The sequence below is a fragment of the Dasypus novemcinctus genome, chromosome X (genome assembly GCF_030445035.2).
Source record: "Dasypus novemcinctus isolate mDasNov1 chromosome X, mDasNov1.1.hap2, whole genome shotgun sequence".
In the NCBI taxonomy this organism is placed as follows: Eukaryota; Metazoa; Chordata; class Mammalia; order Cingulata; family Dasypodidae; genus Dasypus; species Dasypus novemcinctus.
In genome coordinates this window covers 55,343,298-55,365,257 of record NC_080704.1, presented here as the reverse complement: position 1 = coordinate 55,365,257, position 21,960 = coordinate 55,343,298, and the positions used below count along the sequence as shown (strand labels likewise).

Below are 21,960 nucleotides of genomic sequence, written 5' to 3'. Positions count from 1 at the left end.
TTTTCAGGATTTGGCGTTGTCCTGGGTGGTACTTCAGGGATGTGTGCTGGACATTGTGTGTCCTGCTGTGGCCCACTGGGTGGACTGGGGGAGAGTGTGGACTACTGTGTGGACCACTGTCCATGTGCTGCAGCGGTGCTCCAGAATGTATTCGCCAGGTGCAGTGGATGTGCCACTATGATGGAAGAGGTTGTTGATATGGGGGTGGGGGTGGGGTGGGGGGTTATATGGGGACCTCATATTTTTTTAATGTAACATTTAAAAGAAAATTTAAAATAAGAGTTAAGCTTTAGAAAGCTTCATATATATCTGAATATACATTAATATGATTATATACATATATGAAATTGTGTAATTTATGGCATTCTAAATAACTCTCTTAAATATATTTTTGGCATTTAAACAAAAATCAAATCATGCTTTAAGCTAATAAAATGTGTTATTTTTAGCATTTTAAGTATTAAAAAGGTAGCTAAACAAAAAGACAAAGTACAGTTCAGAAAATCATCATTCAATATACATTCATTTTAAAAATGAAAGCATCTATAACAAGGTGACTTTCTATCCCACATGAAAATGTAAATAAAACCTCTTTCCTAGACTTATGCTACAAAACTTAGTAATAGCCTAAAAAAAGTGTTCAAATTTACGAACATCTACTATGACCAATTTAAATTACCTGGGAAAGAGTAGGAAAGGAGATTAATAATGAAAGGCAGTTGCACACAGATGGAAAAATGCTTGCAATCACTCCTAAATATAACCCTACATTATATATAAATCACAAGGAAAATAAAAGTGCCACATATGGAACTTTGAAATTTTGTTTTAAAAAATAGGGAAGTGGGGAGATGAGGTGGCTTGTGCAATTGAAATCCTCTCTCCCACACCGGAGGTCCCGGGATCAGTTCCTGATGACTCTTAAAGAGAAAAGACATGGGAAGCACATGAAATTGCAACAACAAGATGGGGGGAATAAATAAATATATCTGTAAAAAAAATAGGGAAGCGGATGTGGCTCAAGTGATAAAGCCTCTACCTACCATATGGGAGCATCCGGAGTTGATCCTTGGGTCCTCCTGGTGAAAAAGAAGAAGAGAAACCATGTCTGCCTGGTGAGCCAGTGCCTGAGTGGCAAGCCCAGTGCCCACTTGGTGAGCTGAGTGCTTACGCGAGTGCCTGCGTGGTGAGCCGTGGGCCCATGTGGTGAGCTGAGGGTCTGTGCGGTAAGCCCAGCGCCTGCGCGGCGAGCTGAGTGCCCACGTGAGGGCCCACGTGACAAGCCAGTGCCTGCATGGCAAGCCAAGTGCCTGTGTTGTGAGCCAGTGCCTGCGCAAGTGAGACACACAGCAAGATGATGACATAACAAAAGAGAGACGAAGGGAGAGTCAAGGTGAAGCGCGACAGAGACCAGGAACTGAGGTGGCGCAATTGACAGGGGACCCCTCTCCACATCAGAGGTCCCGGCATCGAATCCTAGTGAATCCTAGAGGAGAAAGACGAGAAGGAAGACAAAAAGAGAAATAGATACAGAAGATCACACAGCAAATGGACACAGACAGCAAAAACAGCAAGGGGGCGGGGAGCAGAAAAAAAATACCCAACAGTTTATTTCTATTATGCACATGGAATAATGTTACACTCAAGGCGGGAAAATACTGAAACACAGTTAAGACTCAAATCGCAAGTGTTACTTAAGGAAAAAAAAAAGGTTGCCAGAGAAATAAATGCTAGATAGGAAAGCAAGATCTTCAGCAGGATGGCCTTTTAGATCAATTAAAAACAACAAACACATCCCACCCCATCCCCAACTCACTATACATTCTAGTTAATGTAAAAAAGAGAGGGAAAATGGTTGAACACAAATAAAATAATGCTTCTTCCCAAGTCTCATGCCCCAATGAATTTAGTGGGGGTAAGTTCCCCACACTGAAGTGTGTCCACCTGACATTTCTCCCTTTAGCAACATCACTTCCATTTTTCCATCATGCTATCTGTTTCATTTGGATCTACTCCCAGAAAATTCACTTTCTTGGAATCATAGGGTTTAATGAACTAGGAGATTACACTGGAGTAAATTGAGTGACATACATTAACCAAAAGCTCTAAACTAACAACCAAGTGTGTAGAGCTCAAATTCTTATTCTCAGTTCAGCCTGTGAAGATCAATATTTGGTGCTAGCTGGATAAATAAAGGTCTAATCAGAATTCATGAGCTGAGGTAGATGTAGTTAAATCATAACACAATATTTGCAGTCTATGATTTGGTTTTAAACTTAAAAGGCAGGTGTAGATAACCACATCTAAAAATATTTAAGAATTGGAGAGAAAATATTAATAACAAATATAAACAAAATCAGGCAAATTAACTTGCTAAACAAAAATTCTGATTAAAAAGAAGAAAAACTGAACAGATCATAACCATTTGATAATTAGAAAAAATGAGCATTTTTCCACTCTTAAAAGAGTTTAAATATAGGCAGATGTCTACTATACTATGATTTTTCTACATATGCTATACGTTCTATATACTATGATTTTTCATGATTCCTAAACCTTACAGCTTAACGAGAAATCATTTATTCTATAAAGAAATACAGCATATATGGCTACAGTCTAAAACATACTTATAATAATTAGAAAATTGTTACTTTAAAAAAATCTTGCACAACTCAACAATAAAACAACAAAGTATCTGATTAAAAACTGGGCAAAAGACTTGAAAAGACAACTGTCCAAAGAAGAAATACAAATGGCGATCAAACACATGAAAAAATGTTCAACATCACTAGCAATTAGGGAAATGCAGAAGAAAACTACCATGAGATATCATTTCATGCCTATTAGACTGGCTGCTATTAAATAGGAAGAAAACTATAAATGTTGGAGAGGCTGTGGAGAGATAGGAACGCTTATTCACTGTTGGTAGGAATGTAGAATGGTACAGCCACTGTGGAGGACTGTTTGGCAGTTCCTAAGGAAGTTGAATATAGACTTGCCATGGGACCCGGCCATACCACTGCTAGGTGTATACCCAGAAGTATGGGCAGCAGAGACACAAATAGACATCTGCACACCGATGTTCATAGCAGTACTATTCATGATAGCCAAAAGTTGGAAACAACACACGTGTTCATCAACTAATGAATGGGTAAACAAATTGTGGAGTATACACACAATGGAATATTATGCAGCTGTAAGAAGAAATGAAGATGTGGAACATATGACAACATGGATGAACCTGGAGGACATTATGTTGAGTGAAGCAAGCCAGACACAAAATACTGTATGATTGCCCTATTATGAACTGAATATATTATGTGAAATATAAATATATTATGTGAATACGAATATGGGTAGAATTGCACATATAAGACAGTTTTTCTTTGAAGCTGAACAAATGTAAGTTAATACTACAAAATGTTAATATCAAACCAAAAAAACATATTATACTAAGAGAAGGAGACCAGACACAGAGTACTACATATCGTGTGATTCCATTTCTATAAAATGTAAATATAAATCAATTTATAAAGATAAAAGGAGATTAGTGGTTATGTAGGTCTGAGGAAGGAATGCTAAGTGGTATGGAGTCTTTTTTTTTGGAGTAATGAAATTGCTCTAACATTTTTTGAGATGAATGTACAACATTGTGATTATCCTAAAAGCCATTGATTATACACTTTGGATAGAATAGCTATGTACGGTGGGGGAAGCATACAGAGGTTGAGAGGTGAGGAATTTTCTTGTTTGTTTCTCTGCTTTTTTTATTCATTATTATTATTGAAATAATGAAAATGCTCTAATAATGATTAAAGTGATGAATGCACAACTATGTGATTATAGCAAATATCATTGTACACTTTGGATGAATTGTATACTTTATTGATATGTATCAATAAAATTGATTTATTTTTAAAAAATCTTGCAGGGAGCAGATGTACCTCAAGTGGTCGAGCACAAGGGATCAAGCCCTGGTACCTCCTAAAAACAAAAACAAAGCAAATAAAAAAACCAACTTTCACTGGGGAGCAGATGTAGCTTAGCGGTTGAGAGCCTGCTTCCCACGTACGAGGTCTTAGGTTCAATCCCTGGTACCTCTTCCCCCCAAAATCTTGCACTGTGACGTCATTATTCTATGGTGATGGGATATACCCTCACCAAAAAGCATGACACTCACTGCCCAAGTTAATACTAACACTGCAAAAAGAGAAGCAGTAACAAGCAAAGTCTCCATAGAACTCTTTCTATTTATTTAACCGTGTATGAACAGTCAATGCTTCAAATTTAAAACAGCACAATAAAAGCAACTTTTAATATAAACTGACAAGAAGCTGTGATGCCAGTGGCCATTTGGTGCTGCAAAAAGGGAAAATAAAGCAGTCTGCATGAATGAAGCACAGACTGGGGAGAGGAGGAAAGGGAGGCACAAGAGGCATATTTCAGACAGTGGCACGGAGCTGTTGTACTGCTGGATGTTTTGTCTGAGGATATCCAAGTATGGGCTGAGAAGATGTTCAAATCTAGGTTGATCCAGCAAAATGCACGTCAAGGGATCATGAGCCACCATGGTGGCAACATGAGGACGATTCATCAGTAGTGCAATTTCAACAAAATAATCAGAAGACCCCCAATCTTCCCACTTAAACAAACTCTTCATTTTCTGATAACGTAGCACAGCAGCTGAACTCTCTAAAATAATGAAGAACTCATCCCCTGGTTCTCCCTACACCACAATCCTTTGCCCATCTTCAAATTGGACTGGTTCCAGTGCATCAGCAACTATGAGATGGTCCCAGTTGTCTAGAGATTCTAAAATGGACACTTTACTAAGGAATTCCTCATACATCTGCTTTCTCAGGCTGCTTCCCATAAGGATTCTTCTATCACTGTCTCAGTCAATGCCCCACAATTTCACATTTGTGTTTGCTTTGATAGTGGCTGTTTTAGATTTTCCATAATTAAAGCAAGTTCTTCAAAACTCCCTCCTTCCCAACACTGGTTGCCCATTCATTGTTGACGTAGACATCCTTATCTACTTGATCAATCACATAAGTTATTCCCTTCATCACCTTGCTGAATAACATTCTCTCCAGAAATAAAGGAGACAGGAAACATGGTGTCAAAAATATTAGTTCTCTCATTACCATCAAGATGTGAAAAAAGCACATTCTTTTCAATGGTTTTGGCTAAAGTAGCCATTGTCTTGTAATCTTTTGGTATAACCTTTCTAACTTATGATGTAGCATCTTCCTCCGTGAAGAATTCGGCACTGATAGCAAGCACCTCGTTACCTCCAGCCTTTAACCACCGGGTTGGTTGGAAGAGGAGAAATTTCATTCTCCAGTGAGTCTGCATGGATGCTTGCTTTCTGCAGATTCTGAATCTGTTTGGCCTCCTTCTCCAACTTCTCAAAGTATTCCCTGAGGAATGCCATGGGTCTCTCAGGCCAAACAGTGCACAACTGCACAACAGAATCAATGAGCAGTGCCTGAAAGCTTCTGGATATAGAGGTCACATTGCGGGAGGCTCCACTCCTCACTGATGGCAGTGCTGCCAGACACCATGGTTTTCTCTGGAGACCGGTGGCAGTGGGTGCCAGACTGAGGTGTGCAGAGCTTCCTCAGACTGTTGGAATTTTGATTGGGATTGTGTTGAATCTTTGGGTATAATTGACATCTCAACGATGTTTAGTCTTCCAATCCATGAACACAGATTGTCCTTCCATTTATTTAGATCTTCATTGATTCTTTTCAGCAATATTTTATAGTTTTCCATTTGCAAGTCCTTTACAGCTTTGGTTAAATTTATTTCTAGATATTTGATTCCTTTAGTTGCTATTGTAAATGGATTTTTTTTTTAAAGATTTATTTATTTATTTAATTCCCCCCCCTCCCCTGGTTGTCTGTTCTTGGTGTCTGTTTGCTGCGTCTTGTTTCTTTGTCCGCTTCTGTTGTCGTCAGCGGCACGGGAAGTGTGGGCGGCGCCATTCCTGGGCAGGCTGCTCCCTCCTTCGCGCTGGGCGGCTCTCCTCACGGGCGCACTCCTTGCGCGTGGGGCTCCCCCACGCGGGGGACACCCCCGCGTGGCACGGCACTCCTTGCGCGCATCAGCACTGCGCACGGCCAGCTCCACACGGGTCAAGGAGGCCCGGGGTTTGAACCGCGGACCTCCCATATGGTAGACGGACGCCCTAACCACTGGGCCAAAGTCCGTTTCCCGGATTTTTTTTTCTTGATTTCCTCTTCAGATTGTTCATTACTATTGAACAATCTGAAGAGGATAAGTAAATATACTTATTTATATAAGTCTATATAAAATAGATAATAGTAAAACAAAGTCTAAATGGCATAAGAAATTTATTTATAAAAACAAAACAAAATCAGTACTGAAAAATATAAACTGTGATGAGCTAAAAAGGAATGGTACGCAGTGCTAAGGGAGTATGTGATACGGAAATTCAATCTTAACCTGAGTTCAAGTAGGATATCTATGAGAAAATGATGATTGGGCTTAAAATTGAAAGATGATTGAGAACTAGTAAGGTAAATGGGGCTGGGAAGGGTGTTCTAGGCAGAGAGGAAAACATATAAAAAGGCTCTGAAGGTGGAAACAAAGGGAATAAAAGAAAGGCAATGTGGCAGGAATAGAAAGAATAGGAACTATATTGTGAAAAGATAGTGACTAGACTTTATGGAGATGTGCAAGCCTTATTAATGAGTTTCGTCTTTCTCTTTTGAAAAATTAGTGTCCTTTAAAAGGCTATAAGGGAAACGGACTTTGGCCCAGTGGTTAGGGCGTCCGTCTACCATATGGGAGGTCCGCGGTTCAAGCCCCGGGCCTCCTTGACCCGTGTGGAGCTGGCCATGCGCAGCGCTGATGCGCGCAAGGAGTGCCGTGCCACGCAAGGGTGTCCCCCGCGTAGGGGAGCCCCACGCGCAAGGAGTGCGCCCGTGAGGAAAAGAGAGAGCAGCCTGCCCAGGAATGGCGCCGCCCACACTTCCCGAGCCGCTGACAACAACAGAAGCGGACAAAGAAACAAGACACAGCGAACAGACAACCAGGGGAGGGGGGGAAATTAAATAAATAAATAAATCTTTAAAAAAAATAAAAAATAAAAAAAATAAAAGGCTATAAGCAGGGGGATGACATGATCAGATAGCTTCTACAGTTAGAATATGGAAGGCTTCATAAGAAACTTATGAAATTAGAACAGGGGAAAGATTTTTGATATGCCACAAATTAAAATTTACTAAAATTCGACTTGGATCAACTCACAGTGATAGCTACTGGTTCCAGTTAATATATAGGAAGCACATGCCGCACCCTGCCTTTCCCAATTAAAAACCCTGGACAGAATGCATGGAGCAGCTATTTGAGGACAGGCATATTAGGGAAAGAAAACAGATCATAAAGTAACATTGAATCAGCAGTGAGGCTTACTTTTGTTTTTACTATTTAAGAAAAAATATTTATTTGCAAGAAATGGAAATACAAAAGCATAATAATTTCAATTAATTTTTTCCAAACTAAGTGTGAGTCCTACAAAGCATTTTTTTGTTATTTATTCAGATATGCTAAACAATAAACAGCTATAAAAACAATTAGCACAATAGGACAGAAAATAGACTCACAATGTGTTTAAATTCACAGGCTGCTTCTTTATATAACCTGTTACAAAAGAAAAGCAGGGAGTCCAGCCTGTTAGCATAGACCTTAAAGCTCAAGGTTGATTATAGTCCAGGGAATGCTTGCCATTGTTTAAAAAGGGTCACTCACAGTTTTTCCAAGAGTGCTGGTGTTTTTCATAGCCTTGTAAAACATTTCATCTGAGTAGTATAGGCCATGGGTCCATGGTACAGGAAGTTTATGTTTTCACAGAGCTGGTGAACAAAGGGTGAGAGCAGAAAAACAGGCAGGAAGCTAAAACTCCTGGTTTCACTTTTCCAGGAAATAAAGCCTGCTAGCTGGAATTCAGAGGTTTGGATGAAGAAGACTGGAAGTGAACATCTGGGGGACATCTCTGGAATGAGACAAAGAACTGAACTACCTCACAGTGGGGCCATCACAGGGAGCAGACACTATATTTCTTTTCCAGAGAACCTAAAGGGTTTACACTATTCACAGAAAGGAATCTTTTCAGTCTAACCCACAGATTGTTGCCCATCATATGGTTGTTTATTGTCCCATGGTAATTAGGCCATGGGAGAAGAGTCATCATCCTTGTTTTCTATATCTATATAGAATTAAAGGACTTAAAACATATTTAGCACAGTGTCTAATAACTTAGAAAATTATCAAGACATATTGATGTGGGCTATGGGTGGAAGGCTCTTTGTCTCTTCAGAGATAACCTAAGCTGTTTGACTTGTGGGTGTGGAACGGTAAGAGGCTGCAGTCCTGCCCTTAGGGACAATGGCAATGGCTCCAGTCCCAGGAAACAGTTTAACAATGCAAAGGCTATAAACTTTAAGTATTTAGGGGAAATGCAAAAACCAAATATGCTAAAAGCTTATCTAGAATATCTGGAGTCCCTGCTAAAAGCTTACCTAAGATGTGGAAGATATATATGCTAATTGAAGCCTATTGAAAACTGAAACAAAGGGACCATTTGGCCTTTCCTCTCTGTATAAAAGACGTTTGAAAATCTTGTTCAGGGCTCGGGATTCAAACAGAAAGCTCCCCAGTCGGGCCGGCCGTCAATAAACCATTTTTCCTTCCATTTTTCCTTCTCAAAATCATTCCTGAGTCCTGGCTTCTCTATACTCAAATAATTGAACTTCTCTCAAATTCTACAACAATATTATTTCACTTCCTTCTAGAAACCAAGACAAAATAAAGCATTCTTGAATTTAACATTGCCCCAAATAACAAAACAAAACCGCACCCTAGCTTCTTCCTGTAGTAAGGGCTGACCTTCAAGCATTAATCCTCAGACAAGCCAGGTTCTTTTGCACTGAGAAAATGTTCTGCCATAAGGTTATAATATCTTTAATCCTGGATAGCTGCTTTTGATGTGATTGCACCCCTACAAAATGGGATTTTCCTGATGGCAATAACACTGTTTCTTTTATCCTGATGTGCAAATCTGAGAGTGGCTCTCTTTCAGGAAACCATTTTTGAGCCTTTGGAAAAGTTCTTTTTCTCCATACCTTCTTCAGTCTAATACTAAGGCTATATATAAACTCTCCACAGTCAAGAGATTCCTCAGTCAGCCTAGATTCATGTATAAGGTACATTGAAGGCACCAACAGTTATCTTTAACACAAGGGAGGAATTTAAAGAGATTTGGAAGAAAAAAATTTTGGTATTTATTTGGATTATAAATGAGTTGAACTAAAACTTGCTTCCACAATCTACAAATCAGATGTCCAAATGAAAATTCTTTATATTAACAAAATATGTATCTAATTTTGTCTACACTGGTATCAAACCTCACCTTCCCAACCCGCACCAAAAAGGAACAATCTACTTGAACTGTCAGACTTTTACATAACACTCTATATGAGCAAGGCTCCAGAATTCAAACACTTCAGAGAAATTCTGTCTTAAAACTGGACACTGTTACCTTTCATTGACAATATCCATTTCTAAATACAAAGTTGAGAGCTGTGAAAAGGACCACACTGGGGGGACCTGGGTTACTCAGGTCTCAACCAATGAAAAAGTATTGGCTCTTTGAGTTTATGCAAGACATCTTTTTAACTAGTGTAAATGAAGAAAGAGAGGAAGAAAACCTCCCCTTTACATGATGAAAAATACAATTAACATGCCATGTTTATTTTTTTACAATTCATGGTTGCTCTCATAGATTCATAGTTTTCAAAACTTAAGTCCAGAAGCCAATATCTGCTGCTATTTGAAATCTTCAGACCTAACTATGTATTACTGATTGGTCTTTGGGACTATTCTGTGGGGAAAACAAATCTCCTAATAGTTTTATTTTTCTCCAGATTTTCCTGGCACAGAAGTACACACGGGGTGCAGACAGAAAGAACTTCAAGAGGAACTCTCTAGGGAAGCAGTTTTGGCTCAACAGATAGAGCATCCCCCTACCACATGGGAGGTCCTGGGTTCAAGCCCAGGGCCTCCTGATCCATGTGATGAGCCGGCCCACATGCACAGTGCTGATGTGCGCAAGGAATGCTGTGCCACGCAGGGGTGTCCCCAGCATAGGGGAGCCCCACGCACAAGGAGTGCGCCCCATAAGGAGAGCTGCTCCATGCGAAAAAAGTGCAGCCTGCCCAGGTGTGGTGCCACACACACAGAGAGCTGATGCAGTAAAATGACACAACAAAAAGAGATACAGATTCCTGGTGCCACTGACAAGAATCCAAGTGGACACAGAAGAAGACACACAGCAAATGGACACAGAAAGCAGACAATGGGGGGAGGAGGGGAAGGAGCGAGAAATAAATAATATATCTTTTTTAAAAAAAGAGAAACCCTCTATTTCTAGTTAAATAAGGAGTAAAGGAGGCCCTTATGAGTCTGAGAAACTGGGTGAAATTCCCAGACTTCTTTCTTTTTTCACCCAGGTGATCCTAAAGTAAGGCAGTAGCAACAGTGGCTGGACAGGTACCTAAAACTAAGAGGAAGGGAACCCTTATCTATGACCAAAGGAACTGTGGGCCCAAGAACATGGAGGGTAGGGAGAGAGAGTCCCTGTTATTTTCTTTCCTTCTCTCCTCTTGCTGCTTGGTCAAAAGGCACATATAACTGTGGGAAGCACATGACAGTGAAGGGAAATTAAAGTCATGACTCACTAGTCTGAAGAAAGGAAGATAGGCCACTAGAAGCAAGAAACTGTTGGGAACATTAAAGAGAGGACAGCGTTCAAGAAAGTGATCAGATGAGATGCATCTGCATGAATCTGACACTAAAGATCATATCAAAGGATATGAGATTTACACTATAGAGTAGAACACTAACCAAGTCCCAAACTGGGTGGTTTCCACTAACATTTTCCCAGACACATTGGCATGGCTGGGTAAATGCCTCACAGGAACCTCTTGCACCCCTTGAGATTGCCCCATGGACTCTGCTAGCACCCCATTGGCAAGGTGCCCCATGGGACCCTCAAACTCTTGCAAATGGTCCATTAGTATCCTTCTAGAATGCTCCATAGACTCTGCTAGCACCTTCCAAAGGTGTCCCCCTGGATCTTCAGGCTTTCTGCTTTTCCAGAATGGCATTGTGCTTAATGAACCACCCTTCTTAATGTGCTGAGTGGCCATATATCAAAAGTAGCCAATTAAGACAATCAAAGCCAAAATGAAAGTAACAGTGAAGCCTTTAATCACTTACTGTGATGATATAAGCGAGAAGTTATTAACCCAGGGAAAAGCACTGGCTCCCCCTCCTCCAATTTCCTCTGTGGAACAATGCCACCAGGAGACGGTCAGATGGATTATTGATGGCATAGGGGTATGTCTCACTGCCAAGGGGCCCCCAAACAAAAGGCTCCTGCAGTTTTATGGACCTGGAGCTGGGAGGAAGGGGAGGGATAGGGGGGCAAAAGTACTGACTACAGAGCCAGAGTGGAGAAAATGTAACTTCAAGGTCTCCCTCCTCCTCCTAATTTGTAAGGAGGTCTCAGCAGAAGTGCCTGAGGGAGGCCTCAGGTTAGGAATGCAGATATGGATAAGAGCATGACTGGCCAGGGGAACTTGAGTCCATGACTGCAACTGCATTCAGAGATTGCAGTACTTTGGCTGTCTGTGCAAGAAGTTTGGTATGGGTGAGGGCAGTTTTTCCCCTAAGGCCTATCAGGTAAAGCCTTTGTGATTGCCTACGGTCAGGACTGAAAAAAATCACACATAGGGCTTTTTTCAGCTGTGATTCTCATCTGAGTTAACATAATACACTATATTTTCTCCTCTTAAGATCTTTAAAAATATGTATGATGCTTAAAAGCAAAAAAAAAATCATAACACTTTCTAATTGTGTTTTCAATATATACAGATGTACTATAATATGAAAAGGGAAAGCTAAAGGGATCCATACGGTGGTAGTTTATACATGACACTAGAAGAGATAAAATGTTACTTCTAAATAGACTTTGAAAAGTTAAGTACATATATTGTAATCCCTAGAACTACCACTAAAAATTATACAAAGAGATATGTTAAAATAGAATACAAAAACTTCAAATAATAAATGGAAGTCAGGGAAAAAAAGAGGAACAAGAAAAGAAGGGGAAAATAGATAATAAAATGGTAGATCTAAATCCAAACATGTCGGGAAACGGACTTTGGCCCAGTGGTTAGAGCGTCCGTCTACCATATGGGAGGTCCGCGGTTCAAACCCCGGGCCTCCTTGACCCGTGTGGAGCTGGCCATGCGCAGCGCTGATGCGCGCAAGGAGTGCCGTGCCACGCAAGGGTGTCCCCCGCGTGGGGGAGCCCCACGCGCAAGGAGTGCGCCCGTGAGGAAAGCCGCCCAGCGTGAAAAGAAAGAGCAGCCTGCCCAGGAATGGCGCCGCCCACACTTCCCGTGCCGCTGACGACAACAGAAGCGGACAAAGAAACAAGACGCAGCAAATAGACACCAAGAACAGACAACCAGGGGAGGGGGGGAATTAAATAAATAAATAAATAAATAAAATCTTAAAAAAAAAATAAATAAATAAATCCAAACATGTCAATAAATTAAATGTAAATGGTCGGAACACACCAATTAAAAGAAGAGACTGTTATGCTGCTTAAAAATCAAAATCTGACAGTATACTGTCTATAAGAAACCTGCATTAAGTATAATGATATAAGTAGCTTAAAAGTAAAGCGACATGGACGCGGATGTGGCTCAAGTGATTGGGCTTCCGCCTACCATACGGAAGGAATGGGGTTCAATCCCTGCAGCATCTTGGTAAAGGTGTGCCTGCACAGTGAGCCAGTGCCCACATGGTAAGCCAGTGCCTGCATGGCAAGCCAAGGGCCCACACAAGTGAGTCATGTAGCAAGATGATGATGCAACAAAAGAGAGACAAAGAGGAGAGTCAAAGCGAGGCACAACAGAAACCAGGAACTGAGGTGGTGCAAGTGACAGGGAACTTCTCTCCACATCAGAGATCCCCAGGATTGAAGCCCAGTGAATCCTAGAGGAGAAATGAGAAGAGAAGACAAAAAGAGAAATAGACACAGAAGATCACACAGCAAATGGACGCAGACAGCAAAAACAGCAGGGCAAGGGGAGAGGGAGGGAAAAAAGTGTAAAGTGACAGAAAAGATATACCATGCAAACACTAATCAAAATAAAGCTGGAGTTCAGAGCAATTAGGTATGAAAAAAAAAATGCATCCAAATTGGAAAGGAAGAAGTAAAAGTTTCCCTATTTGTAGATGACATTGTCCTATATATAGAAAATCTTGAAAAATCCACAGCATAGTGACTAGAATAAACGAATTTTGCAAAGTGGCGAGGTACAAGATCAACACACAAAAATCAGTAGTGTTTCTATACACTAGTCATGAACAATCTGTAAAATAAATTAAGGAAACAATTCAGTTTATAATAGCAACTGAAAGAATAAAATATCTAGGAATAAACTTAAACAAGGCTGTAAAGGACCTGTACTCAGAAAACTACAAAACATTGTAAGGAGAAATCAAAGAAGACCTACATAAATGGAAGACTAAATATTATTAAAATGTGAATTCTATCCAAGTTGATTTACAGATTCAACACAATCTCAATAAAAATTCCAACAGCCTTCTATGCAGAAATGGAAAAGCCAATTATCAAATTTATTTGCAAAGGAAAGGGGTCCTGAATAGTCAAAAACATTTTGAAAAAGAAATATGAAGTTAGAGGACTCACACTCCCTGACTTTGAAGTATATTACAAAGCTACAGTGGTCAAAACAGCATGGCACTGGCATAAGGACAAATATAGAGCCCAATGGAATCAAATTGAGAGTTCATAAATAGAACCTCACATCTATGGTCAATTGATTTTTGACAAGGGTGTCAAGTCCACTTAATTTGGAAAAAATAGTCTCCAACAAATGCTGCAGGAGAAACTAGATACCCATATGCAAAGTGATGATGGTAGACCCCTACCTCACATCATATACAAAAATTAACTTAAAATGTATAAAGACCTAAATATAAGACGTAGGACTATAAAACTGCTATAAGAAAACAGAGGGAAACATCTTCAGAACCTTGTGTTAGGCAAAGGTTTCTTAGGTCTTACACCAAAAGCGTAAGCAACAAAAGAAAAAAAATAGATAAATGGGACTTCATCAAAATTAAAAACATTTCATCATGAAAGTAAAAAGACAACTTACACAAAGAAAGAAAATATTTTGAAATCTGATAATTGTTTAATATCCAGAATGTATAAAGAAATCCTACAATTCAACAACAACAAAAATAAACAACCAAATTACAAAATGGGCAAAGGCCTTGAATAGACATTTCTCCAAAGGAGATATACAAATGGCCAAAATGCACATGAAAAGATGCTCAAAATCATTAGCCATTAGAGAATTGCAAATCAAAACCACATGAGATACCATTTCATACCCACTAGAATGTCTACTGTACTATTTTTTTAAATGAAAAATAAGTGTAGGAGAGGATGTGGAGAAACAGGAACACTTGCTCATTTTCTGTGGGAATGTAAAAAAGTTAAGTATAGAATAACCATATGACCTGGCAATCCCACTTCTAGGGGTATATCAAAAGAATTAAAAGGGACTCAAACAGATATTTGCACACCAATGTTCACAATGATATTATTTACAATTGCCAAAAGATGTAAGCAGCCTAAGTATCCATCAACAGATGAATGGATAAGTTATATGTTGTATATACATACAATGGAATATTATGCAGCCATGAAAAGAAATGAAGTTCTAATACATGTGTGATGGTTAGTCATGTGTTAACTTGGCCAGGTAATGGTACCCAGTTGTTTGGTCAAGGAAGTGGTGGCCAATTGTTGCTGTGAGGACATTTTGTGGACTTAAATCATTAGTAAGTTGATTGCTTCTATGGCTGATTACATCTGTAATCAACTGAGAAGAGATTGTCTTTAGCAATGAGAGGCATCTCATCCAATCAGTTAAAGGCCTTAAAAGGAGAAATGATTATTTCAGCAGTCAGAAGAGAGAATTTCCATCTCTACTTTAGCCAGCCAGTTTCTCCTGAGGAAATCATGAAGGACCTTCATTGGAGTTCCTGGCTTACAGTCTGCCCTATGGAATTTAGACTTGTACATCCCTACAGTCACGTGAGACAATTTTATAAAATCTCATAATATTTACAGGTATCTCCTGTTGGTTCTATTTCCCTAGAGAACCCTAACTAACACATACGCAACAACATGGACAAACCTTGAAGACATCTTGTTGAGGAACATAATCTAGAAACAAAAGGACAAATATCAGGGAGCAGATGCGGCTCAAGCAGTTGAGCACCTGCTTCCTACATAGACGGTCCTGGATTTGGTTCCTGGTGCCTCATAAAAACAAACAACAAACAAACAAATGAAGAAATCAACTCAGGGGGGCCTATGTGGTTCAGTGGTTGAGTGCTGGCTTCCCACATATGAGGTCTTGGGTTCAATTCCTGACCCTAGTACCTCAACAAAAAAAAAAGTAAAAACATTATATGATCTCACTGATATGAAATAATTAGAATAAGCAAATTCATAGAATCAGAAACTGGAATACAGCTTACCAGGAGCTGGGGATAGAGGTAGGGGATGGGTAGTTAAAGCTAAATTGGTACAGAATTTCTTTTGGGGGTGATGGAAAAGTTCTGGTAATGGAGGATGGTAATGGCAGCTCAACATTGTGAATGTAATTGACAGCACTGAATTATATAACTGAATGTGGTTAAAAGGTCAATTTTAGGTTGTATATATGTTTCTAAAGTAAAAATTAAAAAAAAAAGTTGGAGTGGCCATATTATCAAACAAAGTATACCTCAGAGTGAGAAAAATTACCAGGAATAAAATTACCAGGAATTGGGAAGCAGATGTGGCTCAAGTGACAGAGTTTCTGCCTACCATATGGGAGGACCTGGGTTCGATCCCTGGGACCTCACGGTGAAAAAGAAGAGAAAACATGCCCATGCAGCAAGTCAGTGCCTGTACAAGTGCCCACGCAAGTGCCTGCATGGTGAGCCAGTGCCCCGTGCAAGTGAGTCATGCAGCAAGATGATGACATAACAAAAGAGAGACAAGGGGAGGGTCAAGGTGAAGCACAGCAGAGACCAGGAACTGAGGTGGCACAATTGACAGGGAACCTCTCTCCACATCAGAGGTCTCCAGGATCAAATCCACGTGAATCCTAGAGGAGAGAAAATGAGAAGACAACCCAGATAGCAAAAACAGCAGGGCGGGAGGAGGGGAAGGGGGGAAAATAAATAAAATAAATAAATCTTTTTAAAAAATTACCAGGAATTGATAAAAGGATTAATTTATCAAGAAGTCATAAAAACACTAAATGTGTTCCACCTAAAAGAACGTCAACATGCATGCAGCAAAAATTGATAGCATTGAAAGGAGAAAGGAGAAATAGACAAATCTATCGTTATAGTTGGATACTTTAACACTCCTCTCTTAGTAATTGATAGAACAAGTAGACAGAAAATCAACAAGGATATAGAAGAATTGAATAACACCATTAAACAACTAGACCTGAAAGTGACAGTTATAGAATACTCATTTCAACAATAGCAAAATAAACATTATTTTTAAGTCCACATGGAATATTCACCACTATAGAACATATCTTGGGTCTTAAAACAAACCATAACAAATTTAAAAGAATCAAAACCAAACAAAAATATTTTCTCTGACCATAATACAATTAAATTAGAAATCAATAACCAAAAGATAGCTGGACCATCTCCAAATAATAGGAAATTAAACAATAGAATTCTAAATAATCCATGTGTCACAGAAAAAGTTGCCAGACAATTTTGAAAATATTTTGAACTGAATAAAAATGGAAATATATCATTGCATGATTTCATTTATATGAAATGTAAATAAAAATCAATTTATAAGGATGAAAATAAATTAGTGGTTATATAGGGCTGAGGAAGGAATGCTAAAGGGTGTGGAGACTTTTTTGAGTAGTGAAATTATTCTAAAATTTTTGAGATCATGAATGTACAACATTGTGATTATACTCAAAGCCATTGATTATATACTTTGGATAGATCATATGGTATGTGAATATATCTCAGTAAAACTGCTTAATAAACAAATAATTAATTGTTCAAGAATAGCCAGAAATAGCAGCTATATACAGCAGAAGAAAGAGAGAGACTAAGAGGTGAGGAATTTTCTTGTTTGTCTGTTTCTTGGTTTTTATTATTGAAATAATGAAAATGCTTTAATAATGATCGAAGTGATGAATGCACAACTATGTGATTATACCAAATACCATTGATTGTACACTTTGGATGAACTGTATGCTTTTTAAATATGTATAAAAATTGATTTGTTTAAAAAATAAATAATATTTCAATATTTGTGAGATAAAGCTTGTGGTAGGCAAAATAATGGTCCCCCAAAGATATCAGGTCCTAATCCCAGGAACCTGTAAATGTTACCTTTTAAAAATGACTTTGAAAATGTGATTAAATTAAGGATCATGAGATGGAGAGATTATTGTGGGTTATACAGTGGGCCTTAATTGCAATCAGAAGTATCCTTATAAGAGAGATACTGAGGAATATTTGATACATAGAGGAGAAGATGATGTGAAAAACACAGAGAAATTTAAGATGTTGACCTTGAAGATTGAAACGGTACATCCATAAGCCAAGGAATGGTGGCAGTCACCAAAAATTAGAAAAAGAAGGAACTGATTTTCCTGTACAGCTCTGGAGCGAGCAAAGCCCTGCTGCCACATCGATTTTGGCTCAGTGATAATGATTTTGGACTTCTGATCTCCAGAACTGCAAGAGAATAAATTCCTGTTGCTTTATGCCACCAAGTTTGTGGTAAGTTTTTACAGCGGCTACAGGAAACTAATAAATAGACAAAACAGTGCTTAGTGGAAAATTTATAGCGCTGTTTACATTAGAAAAGAATAAAAGTCTTGTATCAACAATCCATGTTTACACCTGAAGCAACTAACAAAGAAGAGCAAAAAAAACATAGAGCTAGCAGAAGGAAAGAAATAATGAAGATTAAAACAGAAATCAATCAAATTGAAAACAGAAAAACCATATAGAAAATCAATAAAATCAAAAGCTTGGGAAACGGACTTTGGCCCAGTGGTTAGGGCGTCCGTCTACCATATGGGAGGTCCGCGGTTCAAACCCCGGGCCTCCTTGACCCGTGTGGAGCTGGCCATGCGCAGCGCTGATGCGCGCAAGGAGTGCCCTGCCACGCAAGGGTGTCCCCCGCGTGGGGGAGCCCCACGTGCAAGGAGTGCGCCCATGAGGAGAGCCGCCCAGCGTGAAAAGAAAGTGCAGCCTGCCCAGGAATGGCGCCGCCCACACTTCACGTGCGGCTGACGACAACAGAAGCGGACAAAGAAACAAGACGCAGCAAATAGACACCAAGAACAGACAACCAGGGGAGGGGGGGGAATTAAATAAATAAATAAATCTTAAAAAAAAAAAGCTTGTCTTAGAAAAAATCAATGAAGTTTATAAACCTCTAGAACAAGAGAGTGAAGACACAATTTATCAATATTATGAATAAAAAGGGAATATTACTTCATACCCCATAGAAATTAAAGCATAATAAGGGAGTAATAAGAACTCTATGGGGAAACGGACTTGGCCCAGGGGTTAGGGCATCCTCCGTCTACCACATGGGAGGTCTGTGGTTCAAACCCCGGGCCTCCTTGACCCGTGTGCAGCTGGCCCATGCGCAGTGCTGATGCACACAAGGAGTGCCCTGCCACGCAGGGGTGCCCCCCACATAGGGGAGCCCCACGCGCAAGGAGTGCGCCCCGTAAGGAGAGCCACCCAGAAAAGTGCAGCCTGCTCAGGAATGGCGCCGCACACACGGAGAGTTGACACAGCAAGATGACGCAACAAAAAGAGACACAGATTCCCGTGCTGCTGACAACAACAGAAGTGGACAAAGAAGACACAGCAAATAGACACAGAGAACAGACAACCGGGGTGGGGGGGGGAGGGGAGAGAAATAAATAAATAAACCTTTTAAAAAAAAAAGAACTCTCTGCACATAAACTGGATAAATGACTTGAAATGGACACACTGTTTGAAATTCACAAACTGTCAAAATTCACCCAAAATGAAATAGATAATCTGAAAAATCCTCTATTGATTAAAGAAATTAAATTCACAAACACCTTTCTGAGAAAGATAACAGCAGGTCTAGATGGTTTCACCAACAAATTCTACCAAACTTTTAAGGACGAATTAACCCCAATTCTACACACTTTTGTCCAGCAAACAGAGGAGGAGGGGTCACTTCCTAACTCATTTTATGAAGCTAGCATTACTTGGATACCAAAACTAGACAGACATTACCAAAAAAGAAACTACATACCAATATCCCTCATGAACACAGATGCAAAAATCCTCAACATTTTAGCAAATTGAATCTAGCTATATATAAAAAGAATAATAAGTCATAGTGACAGGGAAAGTTGGTTTAATACTTGAAAATTTATCCACATAATTTATCATGTTAACAGAACAAAGAAGAAGCAATACATTATCATTATCAAGTGATACAAAAAAATGCATTAGAGGGAAACAGACTTGGCCCAGTGGTTAGGGCGTCCGTCTACCACATGGGAGGCCTGCGGTTCAAACCCTGGGCCTCCTTGACCTGTGTGGAGCTGGCCCATGCGCAGTGCTGATGCGCGCAAGGAGTGCTGTGCCATGCAGGGGTGTCCCCTGCGTAGGGGAGCCCCACGCGCAAGGAGTGCGCCCCATAAGGAGAGCCGCCCAGCGCGAAAGAAGGTGCAGCCTGCCCAGGAATGGCGCCGCCCACACTTCCCATGCCGCTGAGGACAATAGAAGCGGACAAAGAAACAAGATGCAGCAAATAGACACAGAGAACAGACAACCGGGGGAGGGGGGGAATTAAATAAATAAAAATAAATCTTTTTAAAAAATGCATTAGACAAAATCAACATCCATTCGTGATTTTTTAAAAAAAGCCTCTCAGTAAACTAGGAGTAGAAAGAAATTTACTGAATCTGATAAAAGACATTAAGGTAGACAGAATAATGACCCTCAGAAGATACCCATGTCCTTATCCCCAAAACCTGTGATATATTAGGTTACATGGCAAAAGGGAGTATAGGTTGCAGATGGAATGAAGGTTGCTAATTAGCTGACTTTGAGATGGGAATTATCTGGGCAGGTCAATATTATCAGAAGGGTTCTTATTACATGGAAGAGAGAAGCAGAAAAGAGGGAAACAGAGCAATGGCAGTATGAGATGGACTTGATCCTCTTTTGCTTGCTTTGAAAATGGAGGAAGAAGGATGCAAGTCAAAGAAATGGGATGGCCTCTAGAAGCTGGAAAAGCCAAATGTAATCATCCTTAAAAGAAGGGGACAGGTGGGTCAGAGAGAGATTGGAAGATGCTACACTGCTGGCTTCAAAGGCAGAAGATGGGGCCACAAGCCAAGGAATGCAGGTGGCTTCTAGAAGCTAGAAAAGGCAAGAAAATGGATTCTTCCCTAGAGCCTCCAGAAGGAACCCAGCCCTGCTGACACCTGGATTTTAGCCCAGTGAAACCCATTTGGGACTTCTGACCTCCAGAAATATAAAACAATAAAGTTGTGCTGTTTTTTTTTTTTAAAAGATACATAGATCACAAAAAATGTTACATTAAACAATATAAGAGGTTCTCATATACCCCACTCCCCACCCCACTCCTCCCACATCAACCTCTTTCATCAGTTTGGTACATTAATTACATTTGGTGAATACATTTTGGAGCACAGCTGCACCTCATGGATTATAGTTTACATTGTAGTTTACGCTCTCCCCTAGTCCATTCAGTGGGTTATGACAAGATATATAATGTCCAGCATCTGTCCCTGCAATATCATTTAGGACAACTCCAAGTCCAAAAATGCCCACACATCACATCTCTTCTTCACTCTCCCTGCCCTCAGTGACTCTTGTGGCCACTGTCTCCACATCAATGATACAATTTCTTCCATTGCTAGAGTCACAATAGTTCTATAGTAGAATACCAGTAAGTCCACTCTAATCCATATTTTATTCCTCCATCCTGTGGACCCTGGGATGGCAATGTCCACTCCATCTCTATATTGAGAGGGGCCTTACATCCCACATGACTGATGGATGCAATTCTCCTGCTTAGAGTTGTAGGCACTCTTGGTTCCCTGGTGTGGTGCTTGACTATCTTCACCTCCCTATTAGCTGACCTGGGTAAGTCCAACGAACTGGAGAGTAGATGTTGCAATTCTGCTGAGGCTCAGGGCCCAGCTGGCACATGGACAGTCCAGAGATTCAAGTCTTCTGAGCATACACCAACCCCAGTGCCAACCACAGGTCCGGTAAAAGTAACAGAAGAGGCATGTGTAGAAAGGTCACATCTGAGTCCCACTCCATCACACTCAGGAGCACAAATTCTAAACTAGGGCCCACTGACAAGGAAATCTGTGGTGTTTTAAGCCACTTAAATTTGTTGTACTTTGTTACAGCAATAGGAAACTAACATAAGCATCTTTTTTAAAACAATGTTTTGCATATTTTATTATGAAAAAAATTTAAATATAAAAAAGTACAGAATCAGATAATGAATCCCCATGTAATCATTCCTCAGCTTCAACTATTAACTAATGGTCAATCCAATTTCTTTTCAGTCCCATATACTTAACACTCACCACCAATAAATATTTTAGAAGATATTACAGTCATCGTATTTTGCCACATTTTTTATTTTTTGAGCACCCGCTTTTTAAAAAGATATTTAGATTACACAAATGATACATAAAAATGTAGGGGATTCCCATATGCCCCACTCCC

General features: G+C 39.9%; 1 long non-coding RNA gene and 2 pseudogenes across 1 annotated transcript; 1 reads left to right on the top strand and 2 right to left on the bottom strand.

Moving 5' to 3' along the window:
* Nucleotides 1-21,960, top strand: part of LOC101424284 (glutamine synthetase-like) — a 416,428-nt pseudogene that overhangs the window by 208,810 nt on the left and 185,658 nt on the right.
* Nucleotides 787-7,899, bottom strand: LOC131277231 (uncharacterized). Its single transcript, XR_009184422.1, has 3 exons — nucleotides 7,780-7,899; nucleotides 1,044-1,079; nucleotides 787-920 (listed from the first exon to the last, which is right to left on the bottom strand). It is a non-coding gene; the product is annotated as an uncharacterized lncRNA (long non-coding RNA).
* Nucleotides 4,274-5,692, bottom strand: LOC139438113 (cAMP-dependent protein kinase type I-alpha regulatory subunit pseudogene; annotated as a pseudogene).